Source organism: Canis aureus, chromosome 6 (genome assembly GCF_053574225.1).
Source record: "Canis aureus isolate CA01 chromosome 6, VMU_Caureus_v.1.0, whole genome shotgun sequence".
NCBI classification, from domain to species: domain Eukaryota; kingdom Metazoa; phylum Chordata; class Mammalia; order Carnivora; family Canidae; genus Canis; species Canis aureus.
In genome coordinates, this window is record NC_135616.1 from 10,083,949 (window position 1) to 10,107,696 (window position 23,748).

General features: G+C 36.0%; 1 protein-coding gene across 5 annotated transcripts in view; it reads left to right on the plus strand.

Moving 5' to 3' along the window:
- DLGAP1 (DLG associated protein 1) overlaps positions 1-23,748 on the plus strand; it is an 875,942-nt gene that overhangs the window by 63,684 nt on the left and 788,510 nt on the right. Inside the window, exon 1 of one of the 5 annotated variants that reach the window (XM_077900119.1) lies at positions 13,585-13,688. The exons of the other annotated variants lie outside the window; for them this stretch is intronic. The gene's annotated coding sequence lies outside the window, so the exon portion shown is untranslated. Of the gene's footprint in view, positions 1-13,584; positions 13,689-23,748 lie in introns of those variants that run through there. 5 annotated transcript variants of the gene reach the window in all.

Sequence of the window (23,748 nt, forward strand, 5' to 3'; positions counted from 1 at the left end):
CACTTTTCTGAAGGTCTGGGGTCAAAGTGCAAGTGATGCTGAATTTGTCTTTATCCTAGGGTTTAGAAACATTGTGTTAATTCCATTGTGTTAATTCCAACTCAGCACATTCAGTGTTAGCTGTGCTATTATTGACTATGAGTGTTTTTTTATAATTCCTTTTTGGTATTCAAGAGAAGCTGTAAAGCATCCTTGCTTTCCTACAAATTGGGAGGTTTATAATTCAATGAGTATTGACTTAAGCAGTTTGTTATAAACTTGTAGGGTATTAAAAAATCATTAGGTTGTAAAAAATGCCACTTTGCCCTCGGACTATGCATTGTATTTCTCTACATTTACCAGAGTAATTCACCTTTTAATCTTTCCTGCATCTGTCTCCATCCTTACTCTTTAATTAACAGCAGATATTTATAGGATACCTATTTTATGCCCATTAGAATTAGTAGGTTAAGGAATCTTCCTCATCCAGTTAGAGCTCATGCCCTGAGTTCTCTCACTGAGACAAGACAGTATAAAAATAAGAGTCTTTAAAATGAGACAAAGATTGTAATCTTATTTTAAACTTGCTACTCTATTTCAAATGTGTTTATCTTGATTGATTTTGACCCAGGAGACTGCAATACTTGCCTCACTAATTTTTTTTTTTTTGAGACCATCACAGCAATATAAAAAGAAAAAAAAAGTAAGATTAAATAAGTTAGTGCTCATTTGAAATTTCATCTTCTCCTCTTCCATATTTCCTATGTCGAGAGGGGAAGAATATAAGCTCAATAGGAAATTCCAAATGCAATATGCTATCTTTCTTACAACATGTGTTTTGTGTTGGAACACTTCAAAGTTAAATATAAAACTCGAATGAAAGACTGAAAATCGGAAACTGGGAAATTAACATTGGTGTTTCTCTGTAAGTAAGACTCTTCCTTTTTTGACATTATTGAATACTATTCTCACTATTCTGAGGAAGATTTTATTTGCACTGATGGCTTATTTTCAGCATAGCTGGGCCGAAAGAAGGTATTCCTCATGTGTACCTCAGGACAATCATTACCAAATGAGAGCTGAAATCCCTATAAATTGGTTTATGAAATCCTTTATGATAAAAGAACTCTAAAAATGTCAGTGTTGACATCAGAACCTTAATAATTTCTCTCATCATCAATCTTGATTGCCAAAAATAGACTTTGTTCTCACCTGCTTAAAACAATTTGATTCACTGGGAGAGGAATTTAAATTACAAAGAAGGGATATTTTAACAATAAAACTGAAGCTTTCATTTAGGAGCTCCATTTTCATTAATAACTAACTACTTTGAAAAAGCAATGGAGGCCAGAGATTTGGGACCTTCTGTTTTGGAGATTTTTTTTCCTTAATGCTTTGAGAAAATCTTTCCATGTACAAGTGTGTCTTTTTGTGTTTAGTTTAGATGTTATGCTTAGACTGAAGCAAGTTCTTTTCAAAATGCCAATGAAATAGTGAAGGAGGAAATGAAAGTTCAATTCTCACACTTTCAATAGCTCCTTGTTTCCTCCTGATGGAAGAATGGTGCACATGTGATAATTGCTACTTCCTAGAATTTCAAAAATCTGTTAACAGCAAAATCCATGTCCTCTAGTAAATGGATACTTCCTGAAGCCTATGAGGCTCAGTGCGCCTTACTTCCTGAAGCCTATGAGGCTCAGTGCGCCTTACTATGGCTTTCTCCTTTTTCTGCATACACAAAGAAATTCACTCCTTTTTGTCCCATTACTACACTCCGCAGTATAGCTACTTTTAAGTTCAGTCAGTATTTATTGAATATCTCCTATGTACTTATTCATACTAGGGGATGGGACTGTAGAGCAAGTGAAACCTTGTGCTTCCAGAGTTCAGGAGCTGGCAGGAGAGCCAAAACCCAATAGAGACAAAAATGTCAGTAAAAATGGGATCCTCAAGTAAACAAGCTATAGATGGAGAAACAGAATAAGAGGGGATACTAGTTTAAATGGGGAGGATGCACAGGGAGTAAGGGTGGCCTCTTTAAGGAAATAACATGTGAGATGGGACCTGAGTGATAAAGAAGCAACCAAAGGATAAATGGGAGCTATAGTACATTCTAGCTATGTGCAAATGTGTGCAAACGCTGTGGGTAGGAAAAATGGGCATGCTCAGGAAACAGAGCAAAAAGATTGCTGTGGATGAAATATAGTGAGAGTGGGACATGAAATCAGATAAGAGGCTAGCTATGGAAATAAAACAAGGGACTAGATACAGTTTTCAAAGATCACAGTAAGGACTTAGAATTTTAAGTGCAAAGAGCACACAACAAAATTGTTGAACAATGAATATGATGATCTCATTCTTGTTCTAAGATTTTTCTTGTTACTTCAAGGAAACCCCATCTCCTAGGAGTTTAACAATCATTTGGGGGACAGCTGCAATTAAAGGTGATAGAAGCCTAGTTCAAGGTTGTAGCAGAGAATATTGAGAAAAGTAAATCAAGACTTCATGCATTCGGGGGATTGAGTGGATGACTTGCTAAAAATGGATCCCAAAGAGTATGTTCTTCAACTGAAGGAGAGGGACAAAGGGCAACTGATGTTTGACCAGTTGCCTCCTGGTGTCCTATCGGAAGAGGGAGAAGCTTGGGGTAGGGAGTAGATGAAGGCTGTTCTAAGTTTGAAACATTTTTCAAATGCCTAAGATGGCAGATTGGCAGTTTGAAATGTGCAGCTGAATCTCAGAAATGAGACTTGGCCTGGGGATAAAAATGTGGGAATCATAAAATGTAAAGATATTTAAATCCATGGGTCTGGGTAAGATCACTTTCAACTATACAGTTATTTTAAAGAGCTCAGTAGATCATAAAATTTCGTATCTTAGCCTTTAAAACTTAAGTAGGTTGATCCGCCAAGATAAGACATCAGCAGTCTCTTTTATTAGTTGTCCTCAGGAAGGCATTTTAAGTGTAATATGATATGCAGCCAAGTTCTTTTTCTTCCTGGAGCATCTGAAGCTTGGCTGTAGTCTCAGAATAAATGATAATCTAGTAAATGATCTATATTGAGAAACCAATCCCCTGATGAATCTCTCCTTCTGAAGCAATCAGTTTCTAAGGGTTTGTAACCTAAACTCCACCACAACAAATAAGTAATAGTGATAAAACCAACTACCTCAGTCTCAATTGCTGGGTAAGATTTTTTTTTTTTTTTTTTTTTAGATCCATTTAAAGAGGGCCTGGTATTAAAGCAACACACACATGTGGCAGGATCAAGGTCAGACTGCTTCTCCATTTCTGTAAACTACTGTCTGGAATGTTGAGAAACTCCTTCAGCCCCAGCAAGATGATTGATCAGCCTGAGATCTGTTTCTGGGTGCATACTTTAACAAAGGGTATAGCTCTGCTTCACTGTTAAACAACATAAAGGTTACTATTTCTACTTCAGCAACTCTGAAGGTTGCTGCTGTGGGGAAGGAGTAGTTAATTTAAGTTGCAAGCCATAATTCAAAGGGGCTATTTTTGGCTACATGGTTGTTTGGTCAATTACCTTCAAGCTAAGGTGCTTTTCATCAGTTAGGGCCATAGAAGTCATCATCTAATTGATGGCAACCTGCTGTTTGTTGGGACCAACATCCCTCATCATTCAAAATTGCAAGGAAACAACCAACAGTAACTCTAGAGAATGGTGTAAAATAAAGCTCTTAATTGCACAAGGAATCGAGACCCTCAAAATGTAAAATGGTGGTTCAAGTTGGCTAAAGACAAAAGTATGATGAAAAAAGCAAATTTTCTGAGCAAGACCTTAGCAACTAGACTCTGTCATTTTTCTTGAATGAAAAGATGGGGAAAATAACCTCGGTAAATTTCCCTAGAGACATCTCTTGCTCAGTGTTCTTGAGGGCGGGGAGGGGAGTGCCTGTGTTTTAGAAAATGATCACAGGAGGAACAGTCTTTTCTAGGAGATACTTAGTCTTGTGGAATAGAGAAACTCTCCTTGAAGATGATGTATATCCAGTTTAGAGCAAACTTGTACAAAAACTTGATCAACTCTATCAGGCTGAATTGGGTTGAGGCAACCGATGTTGCTAATGATGTGTGTATTCTGGACTGTGCAGTCCTGCATCCAGCTTCCCTGTGCCTGGATGTATGCGGGCTAATGGAACTGGCCCACTGTGGAGCACTTAAAGGTCAGAGAAAAAAGACTGGAACATACTATGCGAGAGGTCTTGTAGATGTGCTCAGAAGGAGCATACATACCTGCACCTGAGGTTTGGGGGAGCTTTAGTCCCAATTGCCAAAACGTGGAAATAAGATGTCCTTTAGTAGGTGTGTATAGGTAAATTATAGTATGTCCAGACAATGAAATATTAATAATAAAGAAGGAATGAGCTATCAAGATATGAAAAGGCATGGAAGGTACTTACATGCATATTACTAAATGAAAAAGGCTATTCTGATAAAGGTACATACTTTATTATTCCTGCTATATAATGTTCTGGAAAGGGAAAAATTATGAAGATAGAAAAAAAAATAGTGATTTCCAGGAGTTAGGAGGGAAAGAGAGATGAATAGGTAGCACACAGAAGTTTTAGGGCAGTGAAACTATTCTGTATGATACCATGATGGCAGTTACAACTCATTATACATCTGTCAAAACCCATACAATGTGCAACATTGAGAATGAACCCACATGTAAAATATGGACTCTGGGTGCTAATGACGTGTCATTGCCAGTCTGTGAACTCTAACAAGTGTACCACTCCGGTGGATGACGTTGATAATAGGGGAAGCCATGCATTTGTGGGGGCAAGGAGTTTGTGGGAAATCTCTGTACCCTCTCTATTTTGCTGTGAACCTAAAACTGCTCAAAAAGAATAGTTTATTGTAAAAAAAAGTGGGGGGCACTGATTCTCACAATTCATTGACCAAAATGGTGTGAAGTCTGTTTGATCCATAAGGAAAAAGAATATTCTAAAGAATATTCTAAAGAATAATATAATCTGTAACAACCTCCTCAAGCTCTGCTGATTTATCCCTGTGTTCACCGTAGTAACTAATATTGTGTTTATGTGTCGATGGGGTTCTAGTAGGTAAGTAAAATTGAATTAATCTTGTAGAAGTATCTAAAAACATGAAAGAAATAGACTTCTAGATTAAATACTACTACTATTCACCAGTAGTGTTTAAATTATGCATTGTTAATTACAAGTTGTGGTAATTGTGTGTCTTAGTGGATAGTCACTGCTATCAGCAGACTCATGACATAGAGTATATGTCATAATTCAGTTGATCTGAAGGCATGTTGAAGAAACTTAATTTGCATATATTAGATGGTCTGGGCTTGTTAGTTTTAATAGCCTCCGTTTTGATTGTAAAAGATAAATATCCCTTTGTAATAACTTTGGATAATCCACAAGAATACATGAAAATAATCATTTAATTCAACCAGCAATAGAAAACTACTATTAATCTTTTTTACTATCACCATTCAGTTGCTTTTAAAAAACAGCAAAATACATATAACCTGAAACTTACCATCATAACCCTTTTTTTAAAAAAATTAAAGATTAAGAAAAGTTTTGTAAAGTAATCTCTACATCCAATATGAGGCTTAAACTTAAAACCCTGAGATTTAAGAGTCCCAAACTCTACTGACTGAACCAGCCAGGTGCCCCATATCATAACCATTTTCATGTGTATAGTACAGTAGTGTTAAGTACTTTCAATTATTCAATCTCCCAGGAATTTTTCATCTTGCAAAACAAACTTTGTACCCATTAAACAACTCCCCATTTCCTTTTCTCCCCAGCCCCCAGCCCTTCTAACTGCCATTGTACTTTCTGTTTCTATGAACTTGATTACTCCAACTGACTTAAGTAAGTGAGATCATATAGTATTTGTACCTTTGTGATTGGCTTATTTCACTTTGTAACTTAAGGTTCCTCTGTGTTGTAGCATGTGTCAGAATTTCCTTCTTGTTAACACTAAATACTCTATTGTTTGTACATATCACATTTTGTCATCTGTTGATAGGTACTTGGAGTTCTTCCACCTTTTCACTGTTGTGAATAATGCAGCTATGAGCATGGGTGTAGAAATATCTTAAGATATGGTGTACAAATGTTCCAGTTTCTCTACATCCTTGTCAATGCTTATATTCTGTGTGTGTGTGTGTATGTGTGTGTGTGTGTTTTATGGTAGCCATTCTGGTGAGTGTGAGGTGATACCTTATTGTGGTACAATTGGCTTTTTTGATGCGTTTTTGAGATCTATTTTTTCAAATTTTTATTTAAGTTCCAGGAGATCTATATTGATATGTATGAAATATTCAAAATATTCTATTTTTGTATGAAATAATTTAAAATATGTTAAATAATTTATTGGTTAAAATGTCTTTGGCTGTAAGTAAAGTATAACTTTCACTCAATTTTACTGAAACAGAAGAGTTTAAGGTAACTACTTTGCAGAAATCCCACATTATGGTTTTGAGAATTTCTGCATTAAGATTTTACTTTACACTGGATAATAAGAACAATCTATGGAAGAATATTTCAGAAATAAATTTTCAGAGTTAAACTTTCAGGATACACTTAAATATTCTTAAAGGAAGCAGAATGGTTTGTAGAGTTAGGACATCAGGATTTAAATCCCAGTCATATCTCTTAAAAGCTAAATGGCCCTCAGATTCGTTGTCCTTAGATCCATGAAATATTTCTGCAGTAGGCAATTTACAATTATCTCAAGTCTTCTCCAAAGATCTTTATCAGTGTCAGTTATTCCTGGGATTAATAAATATACTTATCCCTGGGCTCTGATTCAGGCACCATTCCTGTGATATTTGCTAGCTATCACTCTCTGCTATCCACTCTGAAATATCCTGTCATGTTCTTAAAAGTTTCTAATGTTTAAATCAGCATTGTGCTGTCTGCTGCTCATAGGAAAGAGCTGTCTTGGCCTTGTCTCCAATCTGTTACTGTCTATTATGCTGTTATCAGAAAGATGAGAACGAAGAGAAGAAACTGGGGAGTCTAAGTAAGGAAAGAACCAGGTAATGAAGGGTCTCTTGTGCCAAGCTTGGAAGATCGGGCCTTTTTCTATAGGGTTTGAGTGCCTAAGTGGGAAGTATAGGGGTACACAGCATGGAAGGTAGATTGGAGACTAGCTATAAACATCAAGAAAAGTTCAGAGATCTTTGCAATCTTTTGAGAGAAATGAAGTTGTATATTAGGGTAAGAGCAATACTAAAGAGCCATTAAGAGAGAAGACATAGTAAAATAAGGTATAGAGAAGGAGAATGATTTCAAAATTTCTGATCAGGAGATAGTGGAGCTAATGACTGAAGAAGATTTTGAGAGGAAGAAAAAGGCTTCCATTTTGGACATGTATCCATGGAACATTCAATTTGGAGATGTATAAGAGTATATGGGTATGCAATTTTGGAGTCCAGGAGAAAGTCCTTGATCTGCACATATAACCCTATAGGAGTCTTCAGTGAGGAGGCAGTGGTTGGAGCCATGGGGATGATGGGAAAGGATGAGATTGCCTGGTGAGAGCATGTAATTCAAGAACAGAACTGTGATACATACCATGCCAGGATGGGCAAAGACAGAGAAGATAGTGAAACAGAATAGGGAGGTGTAATGAAGTAGTGAACTACAGATGACAAGGTAACCCTGCTTTTCCTAAGTAAAGTCTTTATTAGCATCAGATATCCTATCAGCAAGAAAAAAATTACTTTCCCCAAACTTCTTTAAGTGCAAATCAAAACTTGTATGGATTTGGCATTCAGGAGGCCTTCTTTACACCTGGTTGTAATAAGAACTAGATATGATGTAATATAAAACACAAATCTCAAGGTAAGAAGTAGAACTCAAAAAAGTGACACAGAAAAATGACAGTGAGATGTGGTAGAAAGAGCTTGAGAGAGTTGAAGTCCTGAGTGCTAGTTAAAATTTTGGCACTGAATAGCTGTGTGATCTTGAACATCTAATTTAATTTGTCAGAAATTCAGTTTTATCTTCTGAAAATTAGCCCTGTTCTTCATTTCTTCCTTGCTCTAAAATTTTATTTTACTTTATTATTATTTTAGAAAGGGAATGTGCATGTGTGAGCAGGAGTGGGGAGAGGCAAAGGGAGAGAATCTTAAACAGACTCCATGCCCAGCATGGAGACTAAGGAGGGTTTGATCTCATGACCCTGAGCTCGTGACCCGAGCTGATCAATATCAAGAGTCAGATACTTAACCAACTAAGCCATTCAGGCACCCCTAAAATTTTATTTTAAAAACAGTCATACATTGTTTTCATTCAAGGTCAGAGAAATGTGCTGTGGAAGAAATGATATAATATTTTATTTTATTATTATTTTTTGGTATAATATTTTAAATTAAAATTTCCACTTAGGAAATTTCCATCAGTTATTTTCAGTAACTTTTTTTCAATTTACCTTAAATGCTAAAAACCCATTCAGCCTTTCTCCCACCCTCTACCCCCCCACATCTGATAACCATTGATCTGTTCTCTGTATCTATGAGGTCCTATTATATATGTTCATATAACCCATATATAAGAGATCATATAGTATTTAGTTTTTGTCTTATTTCACTTAGCATAATGCCCTCAAGGTCCATACATGTTGCAGATAGCTAGATTTTATTCTTTTTTATGACTAAATAATATTTCTCTGTGTGTGTATATTCACCTTTATTACTCATCCATTGATGGACACAAGAATTGTTTACATATCTTGGCTGTTATAAATAATGCGACAGTGAACATTGCAGTGCATGTCTTTTTGAGTTATTGTTTTGTTTTCTTCAAATAAATACCTTGAACTGGAATTACTGGATTATATGGTAGCTCTTTTTAATTTTTTGAGAAATCTTCATGCGTTTTCCACAAAGGCTGCTTCAATTTACATTCCCACCAACAGTGCACAAGGATTCCCTTTCCTCCACTTCTTTGCCAACATTTGTTTTTTTCTCATATTTTCGATAATAGCCATTCCAACAAGTGTGACGTGATAGTTCATTGTAGTTTTGATTTGCGTTTCCCTGATAAGTGATGTTGAACATCTTTTTTTGTACCTGTTGGTCATCTGTATGTTGTCCTTGAAAAAACATCTACTGCTCTTTTTTTTTTCTTAAGGCTGAAATTTGCCTCTCTTATGTAAAAGAAAAGAAATTCTAAGGATGATGGTTCAGGTTGGAGTAGGGGCTTTGTGACATCATCAGGGACCCAAACTTTGTCTGCCTCACTCATATGCCTTTTCCAGCTGTGGCTCCTTCTCATTTTTCCCAGCAGCCAGTGCTACTCACTTGTCATCTAGAAGAGTGGTTCTCAAGTTGGCTATACACGAAAGAACACCTGGACCCACACGCCAGAACAATTGAATCAAAATCTCTAGGGGTATGAGTGGGAGAGGGTGAGATGGGACCCAGGCCTTCTGTCCATTTTTAAGTCAGATTCTTTTCAATCCTCGGGTTGTGGTAGTTCTTTATATATTGTGGATACCAGCCCCTTGTCAGATATGATTTGCAAAATATTTTCTCCCATTTGGTAGGTTGCCTTTTTTGTTCATTGTTTCCTTTGCTGCATAGGAGCTATTCAGTTTCATGTGGTCCCATTTGTTTTTTGCTGTGTTGCCTTTGCCTTTTTTTGTTTTTTTAAGATTTGATTGATTGATTGATAGAGTGAGCAGCAGTGTGGGGGGGGGGGAGCAGAGGGAGAGAGAATCTCAAGCAGACTTCTTTCTGAGACTGGAGCCCAATCTGGGGCTTGATCTCATGAACCAGAGATCATGACCTAAGCTGAAATCAAGAGTTGGATGCTTAACTGACTGATCCACCCAGGCGTTTTACCTTTGCTTTTGATATCAAATTTAAAAAATATATAATTGCCAAGCCTTATGCTTAGCACCTATGTTTCCTTCTAGGAGTTGAATGGTTTCAAGTCCTACCTATAAGTGTTTTTGCCCATTTTGAGCTAATTTTTGTGTATAGTAGAAGATAGTGGTTCAGTTTCATTCTTTTGCATGTAGTTGTCTAGTTTTCCCAACACCATTTATTGAAGAGACTATCCCATTGTGTATTCTTGACCCCTATGTCAAGGGTCAATTTACTATTAATGTGTCGGTTTATTTCAGGGTTCTTGATTTGTTTTACTGGTCTGTTTTTATAGCAGTACCATACTTTTTTGATTACGATAGCTTTATAATGGGAAATCAGGAAGTGTGTTGCTGCCAGCTTTTTTCTTCTTTCTCAAGATTACTTTAGGTATTTAGGGTCTTTAGTGATTCCATCCAAATTTTAGAATTTTTTTTCCCTATGTTTAGGGAAAATGCCATTAGAATTTTTAAAAAGATTTTATTGATTTATTAGAGAAGGAGAGAGAAAGAAAGAATAATCAGGGAAGAGAGGGAGAAGCAGGCTCTCCATAAACAGGGAGCCCAATATGGGGCTTGATCCCAGGACCCTGGGATCATGACCTACCTGAGCTAAAGACAGACGCTTAACTGACTGAACCACCCAGGCACCCCTCTTTTAGGCTACTTAATTCTTTTCTACTCCCCAGAGAGGCTAACAACATGCCTGTAGACATGTTTGTAATAGAGGTCCAATAAATGTCTTGTAACTGATTGATATTACCTACCTTTCCACTCAACCTTGCCCCATTATTTCTCTTTTTTACCCTTTTCATCTATTCCTGTTGTTTTTATTACCATTCCAATGAGGTTTTGAGTAGTTAGAGCACTGTAGGTGTTCAATAAATATTAAAGAACAACAGCACACTTCCCATTCTAATTTAAATCATGTTTCAGGGATCCCTGGGTGGCGCAGCGGTTTGGCGCCTGCCTTTGGCCCAGGGCGCGATACTGGAGACCCCGGATCGAATCCCACGTCAGGCTCCCGGTGCATGGAGCCTGCTTCTCCCTCTGCCTGTGTCTCTGCCTCTCTCTCTCTCTTTCTGTGACTATCATAAATAAATAAAAATTAAAAAAAAATTAAATCATGTTTCATTTACAAGACAGGTTAGAATTGGTAGTTTTACTCTTGCTTATCTGAGTATTATAGAAGCAACACTTCTACCCGAAATACTCTTGATCCATAGATTTTATACCCTAATTATACCTATTGTGCATCTGTGATACTTCACTATATTTCTTTTATTTTCTTTCCTTTTTCTTTTTTTTCTTTTTCTTTTTTTTTTTTTTTTGCCTCCTTTCCTTGTTTTGACTGGCATCTCCTCTATTCTAAACATAGCCTTCCTTACTTGATGCTTGTTTTCATTCTTGGATTTCTAAGTCTTACAATGTTGGTCTCCCAGTTAGTTATCTTCTAACGTTCACTAAAATATTTCCCACTGCTCTATTTCTTCAACATGCTATTCATACAAGATCCTTTCCAATAGTACAAGGACCTAAGAGGACATTTGCGTATGCTTTTTCATTCCCACTTGTATTAACTTTTAACCAGCTCTTTGACCTTGGGTAGATCTACTGGCCTATCTGGGTATGGCTAACTTAAAAAGGTGTAATAACTGTAACTCCTGCTTCTCCAAATTGCCAGTGTGGCATTCATCATGATGAACTGCAGTTATATTTGGTAATTTGCCATATCCAATGGACTATAAACTCCTGAAGGGATGTTTCAGTTCCCAAAGGAGGTCATAGCTATCATTGTAATCACACCACAACCCATCTCTAGTCATAAATGTGCTTAAATATTTGAGTAAATGACCCCTTTAAGACACTTTGTCAGCCCACAACACTACATTTCCTAAATTCTCGGGGCAGTGCTTAAAGTTTGTGGTTTGTATTTTATATGTTCATATGTTCCTTTGTGCTTTTCTATGCTTGAAAAGCTCTCATATGCTTTCCTCTAAAGACCTACAAAAACTTCATATTCTCTACAAAAATGATTTGAACAACAGTATGACATTATGGTCAATTTAGGAGCATGTTTACCCTAACTCAGTTCCACAGTGCTCCACAATTAATATGGGATTACTCATAAATTAAGCGATGAAAGTAAAATAGAAAATACCAATCTAACATTTTATGGTATGTGTGTATCTCTGTATTTTTATTATATGTATTTTAGTAGCCTCTGGGTGGCAAGAACTCTGAAAATGCAGATTTTTTAATGGAACAGCTTGTCAGTTCTATGATACCCTGTAATTTTTTAAAGGTCCATATGCTAATTGCCATAGTTATTATTTGATTATATAATGTGGTAAATTATTCTTTGCAGCCACAAGCAATCTGCACCTCTCTACTTAGGTGTTGCCTGATATCACCTAGGAGTACATATACGAAAGAGTGAATAAGGGAAAAGAGTCGAAGGGTCTAATGACTTGATCAAGGGAGTGGTTGTTAGTGACAGTAAGACTGAGTTCTATTTCTGGCTCTAGTTTCCTTTCTTGGCTACAGATCTGGCTGCCAAAGCTCTCATTATTACTTACTTTATTGTATTGTATTGTTTTTTAAAGTGATTATTTCCATGGCAACAAGGCACCATTCCAGGCTTCAGGGAGGCATGACAGCCACAGTGGAGTTGGGAACCAGCAAAGATAAAGGGGGTGGAAGGAAAAAGAGTGGGGGTATGAAAATCTTTGAGGGCAAAGATGTAGGATGGATCTGGCAAAACACCAAAGATGTTCTCATTTGAAATGTCAGTTAATGGAAAATTTTGGTTTCTTCATGTTTCCTAAGTCTAGTGAATAATGTAGCTGTTTTTATTTTTCTAATAGTGAAAAAATAATAGAAGACTACCCTGAGATGATATTGCTAATGGAATTATAAGGTCACACTTCTAGACAGAGTAGGTAGTCTTTCCTGACCTAGCCGTCATTCTTTTTATGAGTGTCCAAATGATCAGTGATAATGGGATAATTTTAGCTATGTCAGAATGAGGGAATATATAGAGTTCTTGATCTGGAGGCAGCCCTGATGTGTTTTAAGGGGGAAAAAAACCCTCCCACTGTTGCATTGAGGTTCAACCTGTTTTCCAGAGATGAAGGCATAAACCCTTCTAATAAATTAAAACATGGAACATGAAGATTGATAATCCTTGCCATTGCATTCTGACATCACAGTGGACCATGGTAGTTCCCCAGGAAAACAGTAGTGAGCAGATTAGTGAGAATGGTAAGGATCTCAACTTCTTGAGCCTTTACTTAGCACTGGTCTAATCAATTTCAATGTATTAGAAAATTCTCTGATAAGAGGATAATCTTTTGAAATCTTACTTTGTGTGCAATCACCTCCATTATGAAAACCTAACTTTTAAAATGTCATCACTGGACCTGAAGATAAAGATATTAGCTAGGTTAGGGGCGCCTGGGTGGGTCAGTGGTTGAGCATCTGCCTTCAGCTTGGGGCATGACCCTGGTATCCTGGGATCACGTCCCACATTGGGATCTTTGTATGGCGACTGCTTCTCCCTCTGCCTGTGTCTCTGCCTCTCTCTGTGTCTCTCATGAATAAATAAATAAATAAATAAATAAATAAATAAATAAATAATCTTTAGAAATGATATTAGCTAGGCTAGATATTTCTCATGATTTGTCAGATATGATATTAAATCATACATTTGATTCCATCATTAGTGCTCACCTTAAGAAATATCCACTAAGCTCCAGTTGACTTAAGTGATTTTGGAGGATGCAAATTCCTTCAAGAAGAATTGCTTCAAGAAGTTTACCATTTTAAGGTATTACCATAGAGCATAGCGTTTAGAAGCTTTTGAACTTTTGCACATCATATTGGCAAAGTGAAAGGACATTTTGTACTAATCTTGTCCTTTTCAGTGAATTCCAGAGAAATGATCCAGACCTAATTTATTAGATTAAAAGTCATTGAAATGATCTCAGTTAACCTTATTCTCAAACTTGTGGATTGTATATACAGGGACTATAGGTTCAAATGGAAATGGAAGGATTTAGTTTCTTGCCTTCACTATCATGATACATGGGTTTTCTCCATTTACTTACTTTAAAAAGCCACATGGGTTAAAAAAAATCCATTATATTTGAGTATTTTATATTGTATATAGCATAGTCCCAAAACAATTCTAGTTGATCCTCATGAGTAAACATTCCTCTGAAATATTACTTGTTTTTTGAATTGAGGATGGGAGAGGGAGCTACATTTTATACAAATCCATACATAGTTCATTAAATGACTAATCCATTTAAAACCCAAGTCTCTTAAGTCCCAGTCTAGTGTTAATTCTAGCACAGCCTCCTGCTGCTGAACCAGAGATAGCTTATATTCTGATTTTATTAAGATTATATTTTCAAAATTTAATTATATGGAGAAAGAAAATGAACAGTATTGAAAACTGTGAAAGTCTCCTTAGTACATTGAATGTTTTGGGTTCAAGTACATAATATTTTACTTGTTAATAAATATGCTTACACAGTAGTTAAATTTTAAAAGCTAAAACTCCAAAGATAATCTTTCAATTAGATGAATATTAGAACATTATTCCCCAGATGATGATGTAATGTTTTGTTTGTATTTTTATACTCTCTAGAAGATAATGCGGTAATTCTTAAAACATTTAGCCTTTGTAAGAAGAAGTGAGGCTAATTAACCTCTGATTCCATTGCTAAGTTCTGTTAGAAGGCCTATCAGTCAGTTGACCTCTATTAGGCAAAATACTGTGGTGGAAAGACATGGCCAGGAATCCTGTTAATTTTAAATACCATTATTGAAATATTGGCTGGACCTATACGTGTCACTTGGTTTCCAAGTTATCTGGTTGCCCTGGCTTTGAGATAATTCATCACATTGCTATTTAATCTACAATGCTAGAAGGTAGTGTCAAATTCAAGTTAGTTTTAAAGAACAAATGGCAAGACTTCCTCCTTTTTTATGATTTAATAATATCCCTGTGTGTGTGTGTGTGTGTGCATGTGTGTGTGTATACACACACCACATCTTTATCCATTTATCTGTGGATGGACACTTGTGCTCTTTCTATAATTTGGCTACTGTTGATAAGGCTTCTATAAGCATTGGGATGGGGGCACACAGGTGGCTCAGTCAGTTAAGCATCTACCTTCAGCTCAGGTCATGATCTCTTGGTCCTAGGATCCAGTCCCATGTAAGGCTCCCTGCTCAGCAAGGAGTTTGCTTCTTTCCCTCCCTTTGCCCCTCCCCCAGCTCCTGTTTTTCTCTCTTTCAAATAATTTTTATAAAAAAATATCAGGATGTATGTATCCCTTTAAATTACTGTTTTTGTATTTTTTTGGTAAATATCAATAGTACAGTTACTGGATTGTAGGCTCGTTCTATTTTTAACTTTTTAAGGAATCACCATACTGTTTTCCACATTGGTTGCACCAGTTTGCATTCCCACCAACAGTACACAAGGGTTCCTTTTTCTCCACATCCTCCCCAACACCTGTTGTTTCCTGTGTTGTTGATTTTAGCCATTCTGGCATGAGGCGATATCTCATTGTAATTTTGATTTGCATTTCTCTGATAAGTGATGATGAACCTCTTTTCAGGTGTCTGTTGGCTATCTGCATGTCATCTTTGGAAAAATGTCCACGTCTTCTGCCCATTTTTAACTAGATTATTTGTATTTTGAGTGTTGATTTATATCAGTTCTTTATATATTTTGATTAGTAACCCTTCATTGGATAGGTCATTTACAAATATCTTCTCTCAGTCAATAGGTTGCATATTTAGTTTTGTCATTTCCTTCCCTGTGTATAGCTTCCTATTTTGATGTAATCCCCAAAGTTTATTTTTGTTTCTGTTTTCTTTGCTGTGAGAGACATATCTAGAAAAATGTTGCTACAGCCAATGTCAGACATTTCTGCCTGGGCACCCTTCTAGGATTTTTATGACTTCAGGTTTCACATTCAAGTCTTTCATCCATTTTGAGTTTATTTTTGTGTATGGTGAAGGAAAATAGTCCAGTTTCATTATTTGCATATAGTTGATCCGTTTTCCCAGTACCACTTGTTGAAGACACTGTCTTTTTCCCATTGGTTATTCTTTCTTTGTCAAAGATTACTTGGCCATTGAGTTTTGGGCCCATTCCTGGATTTTCTATTCTCTTCTATTGGTCTTTGTGTCCATTTTTGTGTCAGTACAATACTATCTTGATTCCTACAGCTTTGCAATATAACTTGAAGTCCAGAATTGTGATTATTCCAACTTTCTTTTTGTTTTGCAAGATTTCTTTGGACTATTTCAGGTCTTCTGTGGTACCATACACATTTTAGGATTATCTGTCCTAGTTCTATGAAAAAAAAAATGGTGTTGGTATTTTATGTCAGATGTGTCTATTGCTTTGGGTAATATAGATATCTTAATATTTGTTCTTCCAATTCATGGGCATAGAATGTCTTCCCATTTCTTTGTGTTGTCTTCAATTTATTTCACCAATGTTTTATAGTTTTTAGAGTACAGGTCTTTCATCTCTTTGGATTTATTCCTTTTTTTTTTTTTTAAATTTATTTTTGTTTATTTATGATAGTCATACAGAGAGAGAGAGAGGCAGAGACACAGGCAGAGGGAGAAGCAGGCTCCATGCACCGGGAGCCCGACGTGGGATTCGATCCCGGGTCTCCAGGATCGCGCCCTGGGCCAAAGGCAGGCGCCAAACCGCTGCGCCACCCAGGGATCCCTTTGGATTTATTCCTATTTAAATGTGGAATTATAAATGAGATTGTTTTCTCTTTTTTTAATATTTTATTTTAAGTAAGCTCTACACCCAAATGAGGCTTGAATTTACAACCCCAAGATCAAGACTCACATGCTCTATGGACTGAGCCAGTTCCTGGATTGTCTTCTTAATTTCTCTTTCTGCTCCTTCTTTATTAGGGTGTAGAAAGGGAACAGATTGTAGCATATTGATTTTGTAAATACATTGAACTGTATAGATAGTGCTAAACATCAGGTTATAATTTTAGTCAATTTGGTGTACATAAAAGAACAGTTTATGAACTGGCACTCTACACACTGAAAGCAAGATGAAGCTTGAAGGTGCATTGTCACAGAACCACTTATAAATGTGGAAGCTATGTAACCTTCACAGTGAGTAGTTTTAGCATTGGAGGTTTCCAAATGGCGATATGGGTAGAGTGCTTATCTTATACCATTTTAGGAAAATTATTTAAATCTTGTTAGGTTATTTCTTGTAAATGCCTCTAATAAACAGAGTTCTGATTGTGTTGTAGAATATACTAGATTAGGTTTTGCTTATGTGAGTTAACTGGTTTTATAAGTGTGGTAAGTTCTCAAGTCAGGTCTCCATTTTCATTTAACATAGTGAATGAAGATTAAATGCCAAAGAAATAGGAAATGGGGATCTCTTAACTTAGTTGGTTTCTATCTGTTGGAATGTGAAATGAAGAGTAAGACAAAGTTAGAAAGGAGGTAAGAAGTACATTGTGGATGACCTGAAATATGAAATAATAGAAAGGCATAATAGTGCCACTGATTGGGAAACCTTGACTTTACTCCATGAAAGATTATTTTGGAGGATTTGGAGAAGATCGAATTGATCAAATATTACCTCTGGACTGACTTTTGGAAAATATGTTCCTTACAACTTCTATCCATTGGATACCATTGTGATCATATTTTATGGTATGAATATACATCCAAATATTTTATCTTTCTTTTTTGTATGTCTATCTCTGAAAACAATTGTAGGCCTAGATGAAAGAATGGCCATGCAAGGTCTTAAACTTCTAGGTCTTAGCAGAAGCATAATAATTTTAGCATGGGAAAACCAGTAAACTATAGGTCAACCATTTCAAATAGTATCTATAGAATATAAGAAAACATGCATAATCTTTGAGTAGTATTTATCACTTGAGAAATGTGACATGGTAGGCTGGTTGGAAACTAAAGAATATTTATGGAAAATTAAATAAATTAGTATTCTTGATTATTGGCCAACCCTCCTTAAATCTCAATTTAGGGTGTGTCTCACACCTTAACAACCTGTTTTAATCAAGTCAGCAGTGAGGGAAGTTGTATGTATATGTGTAGCAGAATAGAATTTAACTGGTTTCTGCATCCTTGTTTGCCTTCTGGAGTATATCTTGAGAGGCTGAGTCCTGATGCCAGAACAATGGATCAAAGACCTATCTCATTAGTGCTATATCAGAGTAAACTATACCCAAGCAGTGAGTTGAGATACTGTAAAACAATAATGGGGCAGACAAATAGGGAGTCAGAGATTAGTTAAAATGAAGAGCCAGTTTATGGTGAATATCTGCTAGGTTATATTCTATTCTCAGCGATATTTCTTTTATACTTAGTTCAGTGTGCTTCTTGGGATTGGGAGCAGGTCTATAAAGTGATCACCTTGCACATACATCATCTTTAGTAATGGAAAGAAGGAATGGTTTGGGAGAAGGGAAAAAAAAGTGGAGATATGTTAATATGCATCCTATTTCTTTTATGACTCTTTACCTTCCATTTTTACTCTATTTGTAGACTTACTTTCTTCAGCCAAGGCAAATGCTTTTGCTCCTATTGAGCTTGTTGAATTGGCAGGCTTTTAAAAATTCCTTTTTGAGGGATTAGTTATTAAGTTTTAGTGAAAACTAGAACAAGTACAATTTTCAAAATATAACTGTATCCATTTTATTTTCTAATGAATTATATTTGGAAAATCCTCAAGGACTGTATATTTGTGATGCATTGTATTACCCACTAGACAACTCCTTTTAATAGTCATGAGTATAATTTTACTTAAAATTTTCATCTATCTTATTTATTCTATTCCTAGAAGAATATTTGTATAAGGGATATAACACACCAACAGCAATGTTTTGTTTGCATTCTTCTTCCATGAGCTTGCATCTGGCTTTTGAACATGAAATTGGTGTTTATCACATGTGCTTTAACTCTAAATGTTTAAGCAGTGTATACAGGCTTAATATTTTTTTTCAAAATTGACTTCCATTTTCCAGTATATAACATTTCTTTAGAGACCTCTTCTTAATTTAAATATTTTTATTAGCTCTCAATTGTAGAATATGTAGAATACATATCTTAATTATTTAAGTTGAATGAGCTTCAGTTATACTTTTGGAACATAGACTCAGCAACTTAGTTAACATATTTCTCAAATGCCTACTGAGTGGTCCGAAAGCATTCCAAAAGTATTGGAGAAATGTTTACTTCTGCCCTAAAGAAGGTTCCAATTTAATTACTCATAGCCTATCAATGTCATTCCATTACAAATGGAAGTTGATCCCATCTAGGCTTTCTTGTAAGGCACAGACTGTGTGGTCTATTCAGGGAAGGAATAATCTGTGTGAAGTGGAATTGTGTTTTTATTTCCTGTGATTCAAGAAAGAATCTGGGCCTTGAAAGATGGGTAAGGTTTGGAATTAATACAGGGAAGATCGAAGGGACATTCTTCATCAGGTATCTAAGACAAGACCCTGTCATGTTTGCTTCACTAAAAGCATACTTATTAAAATTGAGGTGGTAGGCAGTAGAACCAAAGGAGATGAAGAACTGCTAGATTTTCTAAGGGTTCAACTAAAAACCCTTAGGAAGAAAGTAGCTGTGTCCCCTCTTCTCTGTTCTTCTCCCTCTACTCTTGTTCTCACTGTCCTCATTTGGTTCCTCATTTGGTTCTTTTTCTACTTCCAAGTGCCTGCAATCTGACTCTCCTGTGTATTAATTAGCACAGATAGTCCCAGGGACTTCCATGGCTCCTGATTCTGCATGATTTCTAGCTTCAAGAACAGCTAGTAATTGATTTGGTCTTGGAGGCTATTACTATCTTGATGAAATTCTTCAGAGAGGATATAATTGATTTAGATGATGGATGGAGGGTGGACTCGGTCCCCAAATTATGATGACACAGGATGGGTGAATACGAGATTGGGGACCCACCCTCTGGAAGGGAAATTCTGGGAGTGTAATTGTCATAGGACTCTCAGAAAAGGAAATGTTGACTGAAAAGGTAACCCAAACACATTAAATGCAAAGGTACATGGTAAGCATAGCATGCTATTCATGGAATTGTGAGACAACCAAGCTGTTAGGAGAACGAGTCTGTTTTGGGGAAGGGTAAGAAATAAAAATGGCAAGATGGGTTCAAATTAAACAACAAACTAAAGCTCACAAGAAGACAGGATACTAGTACTTAATGAATGCTTATTATGCACTGAGAGTCTTGGTGCTTCCATTTTTTAAAGATTTTATTTATTTATTTGACAGAGAGAGAGAGAGAGAGAAAGCACAAGCAGGGGAAGCAGCAGGCAGAGGAAGAGGGAAAAGCAGGCTCCCCCCTGGGCAGGGAACCTTTCCTGGGGCTGGATTCTTGGACTCTGGGATCATGACCTGAGCTGAAGGCAGATGCTTAATGGACTGAACCACCCGGGCTCAGTGCTTCCATATTGTGTAGACTGCTTCATCACCTCCTACTTAGCCCACATGCATATGAGGAGCTACTTTTGTTTAATTTTGCTTTATCTTTTGAAATAACCCTCAGACTGAATTTTCATAGATAGTAACTGTTGACTTCTGTTTCAAGGTATCAGATTAATCTACTTATCAGTGCTATAGAACTACCACTCTTTCAGTTTGGGTATTAATTCTATTTCCTCAGCCTACTTCATAGATGTTTATGGTTAATTATAACTGTATGATTTTGTGACTTGAAAGTTAGTTTATTGCATTGCTCCTGTGAATTTCCCTTTTAAACTTTGAAGTGATACAGAATCCATATTTAGTGTAAAACATTTGAAACAATACAAAAGGCTAAATGTGAATGTAAATTGTGAAAGTTTCTATCACCTCTTTCTTGGCCTCCACATTTCCCATTCCTCCATATTGTAGTGTTTTCATTATAGATAACCATAGATTATAGTATCCTTTAAGACTTGTTTCTAACATACATACACAAACACATAGATAAGTAGGCAGGTAAACTGCTAGTCTTAGTTTTTATGTAAAGGAGGTCATGCTGAAGATGTTATTTGGTAACTTGGCCTTAGATTTTTCATTGAATAGTGCATCTTGAATATCTATCCATGTTAGTAAATGTAGCTCTGCCTCATTGTATCTAACTGCTTTGCTATTCCATAATAGGGATTTAGTCATACTCCCAAGTTCATGCCATAAAAGTTAAGGAATTATACTATTAGAATGAATGCAGTAATATATTTTTATAGATTGTGCATATGTCATTATATCATCTTTTTGTACCTCCGTAATGGATGATGGACTCCAAATTGTAGAATCTTTGGATCAAAGCATATGTACTCCTTAAATTTTGATACAGTCAAGTATGCAAAAATGCGTACTAACATACACTGCCACCTATAGTATATGAGAGATTTCCTGTGTTCTGCTCCCTCACCCGTTCTATAAAGAATATTTTTTGGTACGCTTTCAAAGTGAATTATGATTGTGTTCCTAATACCTCAGTATATGGATTAAACTGTATTTCATAAGAAAACAGTGTACATGTCATGATATAAAGACAATGTAGATAATTTTTAAATGATTAAAGATGAAGTTAATTTAAAAATTCTAAGGAATGTAATCTCTTGAATGAACTTGTTTATCCTTTAGCAAGAAATGTTTATTACACCTGACTCAGTGAGAATGAAGTAGGCTTCATTTTTTTCTTAAACAAGAAAAAGGTGGCTAATGACTAAAGGTTTTAGAATTTTTATAGACCTTTTTAAACAATACATTTGCATGAGAAGAATTAGCTCAGTCTAGAAATAATGAACTCATGGTAATATGCCAGTTAATTTCTATTCTGAACTCGATTTTTCTTGATGACTAGAATGGTAGTAAATGCTCTCTCCAGTTGCAAAAAACAGAATGTATCATTCACCTTTTCTTTCTTTCTTTTTTTTTTTAAACCTCCTCTGCATTCAGATGTGGAGGGAGCATCATGCCAGAACTTTGCATGTGTGTGTGCATGTGTGTGCGTGGCAGATGGATAACAAATACAATCCTCTGAAATCCTTAACATGAATGGGTTCCATGGCAAAGTCCAGACCTTTGAAGATCCCTTATGTTGGGAAGGCAATAGTTCTCTCTTAGATTCCCTAGATGGAGTCAGAATTTTTGGGATCTGAAGACTCCGGCAAAATCTTACTCATTCCAAATGACCCTAATCTGTAAGTAATCTAGATAACCATTGCCAAGGAAGTTATATATTAAGTGTGCTCTGGATGGTTTGGGATTAATCTTATAGTGCCCCAATGCACAATACCAAACACTGAAATTCTAGGGTGCTGCTTTGTTTCTAATACATGCTTAATGAATCCATTAAATAAAATGTTTCACCTCTAGAGTTAAAGGAGAGAAATCTAGCCAACTAAGAATCACTGACCAAGTGCTCAGAATCATTCTTCAAATAAATCCTGACTTTCTTATAAGACTGTCATTTTAAAGCTAATGACCATTTATTCTGAGAAAGTTTCCTGTCGACACTAGTTATATCTTGGCTAAAACAAATATTTCCCAAATCAATGAGTATTCCTTCATAAGAAATGACAAAGATCACAGTCCTCAGATAGAAACAGTAGAGTTTCTATCAACTGAGATTGTGGTAAAGATACATCACTTTGGTTTCCACTGAAATTCAAATAACCATTTATAACAGTGTAAGGCAATATGAGATAAAGCAGAGTGAGAAAGGACACGGAAATCGGCCATTTCCATGTGGATTTCAATAAGGGAGTTGTGGTTTTTACATCATGGAAAATGTAATCAGATTGAAAGCTCTCGAGATAGAAAAGAGCAAGTTATAGAACCGGAGTATGTGCCAGAAGTAATTACTGGATATTCTGAAAAATAATTTTAGTAAATTGCGTAGGAGAGCACCAAAGACATTAACAGCTGGTTATTGCCTTGAACTGCATACAGTATTTGAAATAATGCCATTATATATGCCAACTGTTGTTTATGCTTATGATAATTTTAGGTGGCTATTTGATATATTTTATGATTAAATATGATCCAGTGTTTTCAGTTTGCTTTCCTTCTCTTCAGAAAGGTTTTTCTTATTTTAGAATCTACAGATTTTCCTTTTTCCATAGATATATCCAATATAAGCATATTATAAACTAAAACTACCCATGTCTGCCAACCTTCTATATATCAACATTTATAAATGATGAGTTTAAACTGATAAAAAATTGTCTGTCTAATTATAAGCAATGGGCCTCATATGGATGTTCTTAAATATTAACTAGAAATAAGGATTTGCTGTTTGAAGTAAGCATTTATTTTGTATGATAAATTCAACTCTCAGGTCATAATTGAAAGATTTTATTCTGTTGCTGCTTATTCAGTATAGACCTTTGCACGCAAACATACTGAAATTTCATTTCATGCCAGGTGCTGTGTGCTCAGTGCTGGGGTGGGCATGAAGAGTCAGGAGCCCTGTCCTCAAGGCATGTTCAGATGATGAGTATGATGCCTAAGGCTTATAAGAAAGACAATAGAATAACTTTTTTTTATTGTAATTTTGAAATAAATTGACCTTGGGGGCCCTTACAAATAATGCTTGGAAAACCATTTGCTTAAGAAAGAAGAATGGAGCTTTGGTCTCTTGTTGGTTGGTCTCAATTTTGAAGACCAAAATCTATGTATCACAAAGGAGACAACTGGCTCCTAGCATTGCATAGTGTGGTGAAAGGGCCCTGAGCAGATTCAGAATATAGGATATGTTTGGTTGACTAGCATCTGACTGAATGCTAGCAATAACATGTCTTGATGAAGCTCAAATGGGGTGAAAGTATTGACAAGATTTA